Genomic DNA, 3,872 nt, shown 5'->3' on the forward strand with positions numbered 1-3,872 from the left:
TATCCATGGCGTTGAATCCGTTCATGGCTGTTCTCAGTCTGATTTGAGGTCTTGGGGTTTCCCGAGAACCCCACAAAGACCATAAAATGAGGTCATATTACTCAAACAGTTGAAGTCGGGCTGCCTCGTGACGAGGAACTTTGGCGAGGCAGCATCTACATAGCGATGGGATTTGCATGTTGGAAGGGGATAAGCGTGGCGCTGCTCCTTGCGCTGACCCAATGGGTTTGATACCGCTTGGGGTTATTAGTCCTCATATCTTTACTTTTGTGTTCCTATAGTCTCCGAATGCCGAATTTACCATGTTGTTCAGATATGGGGGGCCGAGTAATGATATCTGTTGGATTGAGAGGTTGACTTGGAGCACAACAGAGAAGGTCATCCTGGCTGACTTCGCTACTGAGCCTAGCTGTCTACATATAACAACATAAACAAACCCCAGGCAACCGGATTTCTCACTCCATGACAATCCAGAACAGCAGCCGCGGCCCATCGAGAAGCGATTTTCGTTGATGCTTGTATGAACGTAAGCCTCCTAGCCATCCGAATTCTACTTTTGGAACGGAGAGAATAAGCACTACTGTTGGAACACTAATCCGACCATATTCGTACGCATGAGTCAGTTGCCAGAAGGTCTGTATAACTGGCCACGTTTCTAGCAGCCAGACCACTAGACCTAGAGAATTCATGCCTTTTACAACCACGTCTTGTTGATGCATCAACCCATCTATAGTCCTTCCAACAATTACGGTCAGAATAGAACTATACCATTTCATTCTGTTATATAATGCTAAATTAATACCCCGTTGTTTGGGTTTTCTTCCAAATAAAAGTACATAATACCACTCAAGCTTGTTATTGTTGTTGTTGTCTCGGTTAGAGTTCCCGGTTCTTAAACAGCTTTTTGTGCACACGGCAATAGCCCGGGGCCTTAATATTCCTGGAGAGACCATGTCTCAAGCGTTGTCCGGATTCTGACTATTCAATATAGTCCCTGGATCGTGGGCTCATTCTAATGGAATCGTTGATGTTGCACTTAGAAGGTGCACGACCGCCGAGATACAATTGACTGAGGTGTCAGCCACTTATCGTTTCCAGCATCGCTTGATATCCCGTTGATGTACTGTCATCACCGAATTCTACAAGCCTATGCAAAGAAGGTTCAAGTCGTCTCGTAGCTCTCATTGGGTCCACCTATCCCGGGTCATTGAGGCCAAGAAATCCGTGTCCCCAGACCACGCTTTGCACCTCGGTAGGCGTGTTGTCAAAATAAGCCCGGGCTGTTGGAACCGGGCAGGCGGGTCTCCCCCGGGGCCCCGCGCAGCCGGAACGGGGCCTAGTGGAGCATCGGCGGCCCGGGCAGTGTGTCTGGGGCACGGACGCTCCCACGTTGGCGCCGGCATTCCGATGGGAACAGGTGTGTCATGCTGCACCTTGTGCATACAGCTAAGGGCTCACACCGATGCGTGGGCTCAATATCGCACCAAGATCTGGGAAGATGTTAATCAAGACATCGCTCTCCCTTGGGAGACCAGGGACGTTTGCTGAACGGTGCGTGATGGCTAGCTTCATACACTGCAAAAGACGATAAACCTGGCAGACCGGGTTTGAATACGAGATCGCATGTCCATACCGACTCGTGCTTTGTTGGCGCTGCATAGGCGTCCTGCATCTCAAACCACACCGACTTGTGGCATTGCGAACCCCTCCACCAAATCCCGCCACAACCTTCGCGGGAAAGCCCTTCTCCTCCCCACAATGCTTCCAGAAAGCCTAAGTGAGACATCAAATACCACCCGACTTACATAACGTCGCCGTTCTCGGGCATGAACGCTGGCTAATTAGCTAGCAGACTACTTGCCGCATGTCTTTTAGAGACGGGAACATGACGGAACAAACGTCCGTCTACCCCAGCCCCCTTCCCCCCGCGAACTTCTGTTCCGACATTGCATCTCCAGAAGTGCAGGGCGCACACACAGGATCACATGCCCGTCAACGGCTGGGCGGCGGGAAGGGCAGGTGGTTGGCGGTCTCGCCAACGGAAAGGGGGAAAAGCAAAAAGTCATTTAACGATTCCCTCTCCATCGTGGCACAAGTTATTGCTGGCGAAAATCACCTTTTTGTTCTCGCTTTCGCCACCAGGGACAGCTCCAACCGCCGGCCCCAGCCAAATGAACCCGCTCACAAATGTTGTGCGAGGGCACATGACCACGGGATATGCATCATGTCGCCTGTTGCGCTCACCGCCGCCTACCCAGCGCTTCCGACCGGCTCCTCCTCCTTCCGTGATCTAATTGTCTTTTTTTCTTAACCTCACGTCTTCTGCTTGCTGCCAAAGATCCCGGAAAACTCGATTTCGTTCGCACCGAGTCGTGCATATTCATGTCCCCCTTAGCCATAACACCCAATACCCTTCCAGACTCAACAATCGATAGTTCTCCAAAGAGATCCCATACCATGGAGTCTGCTGAGACGGGCATCGTAATACGGAAGCAACGGTGATATGAAAGTCGACCTCCGACCCCCCCCGCCAGTTATGTAAGTCAATCAAGCCTCAGACGCCACCAATGGCACCTGAACCCTTCTGTCACATCAAACCAACGCCCGCCCACCCCGGTCCGTCTCCCCTCCTGTCACGCAGCTATGACATTTTCATTGTCCGTCCGCCTCTGCAGTCCAACAGGCCGCCCCCCCCGCCCCTCTTCCGCATGGCCCCGCGCGCGTGAGGAGCTAGTCCTAGAGTGCCCGTTACCTGTGGTTGATTGTCTCTGCGCTCATGGCTCGTGCCGGCCGTAAACGGGGGTGGCGGGACCGGGGGTAGCCAACAAGTCACAGATAGCGCCGTCCGAATCACACGCACCTAGGCCTCCTTGGGTGGCATGGCGGCTGCCTTTTCTCTCTATCCTAGGGGTCGTGTAGTGCCCCACGGACAGGTCGATTGTTTATCTACTCACGTCACCGACAGCAACCGTGAATGAATGCCCGATTGTGCAAGGGAGAAACAGAGAGAGAGAGAGAGAAAGAGAGAGCGCTGGGGGGGTTTATCAGGTCTTGGCCCATTTTCCGGAAAGTCAGGTGCAAAGTCGAGGCTAAGACATGGGTGCAACTACGTTGTCGACGTGAAGAGTCGAGCGAGGATCCCACTAGTGATGATCTCTGCAGATTAGGGGCTGTAGTCAGAGTTAATCGGACGGATTGATTGGGAAAGCAAAATGAAGCCGGGGTCTCATTCAACATCCTGCCCCTGCGAGCCTCCAGATAGGTGCCTAGATCGGGCTCTACGTACGCGATGTCACGGTCTTGTCGTTTCTGAATCTTTTTACCATCCGTCTGGGGTGGTTGAGAATGAAAGACAGTTAGAGAGAGAAAGAGTTCAAGCTGCCACCCCAGGACCGCTGACCAAGAAGGACGACAGGACAGGGGTAAGCGAGAGCTAGACAGGTCCCTTGACGGCGCAAGTTCCGTGATGCTGCAGGATGGTGTGTGGCTTACCTTACTGCGACGCCTCGAGTCTTCCAATCGAAGCCCAAAGATGGGCTTTTCCTCACAACCATCTGGTGATGATCGAGCAGGCAACCTTCACTCCGTTCGTAAACAGAGAGGCACAGGCCAGGGCCGCATCGACTCACTGTCACGGGACGCGGGCTTCCCGATAGGTGAAGAGAATCTGGCGACTTGCTTCTGTCACAAACGCAGAAAATGTGTTACCCTTCCGAGGTTCCGGGGAAACGATTTCACGTGGACCTCCCTCTTGCACCAAATGTTCGAGTGGAAGTGGCTCCAATCAGGGAAATGGAGGCGCTCGTGAGGGCCAGTTATCGACGATTCTGCGGCCATTCTGTATGCGAGGGACGGCTGACGGCCAATGAAGA

This window comes from Colletotrichum navitas (genome assembly GCF_030913465.1).
Source record: "Colletotrichum navitas strain CBS 125086 chromosome Unknown LY79scaffold_17, whole genome shotgun sequence".
NCBI lineage: Eukaryota > Fungi > Ascomycota > Sordariomycetes > Glomerellales > Glomerellaceae > Colletotrichum > Colletotrichum navitas.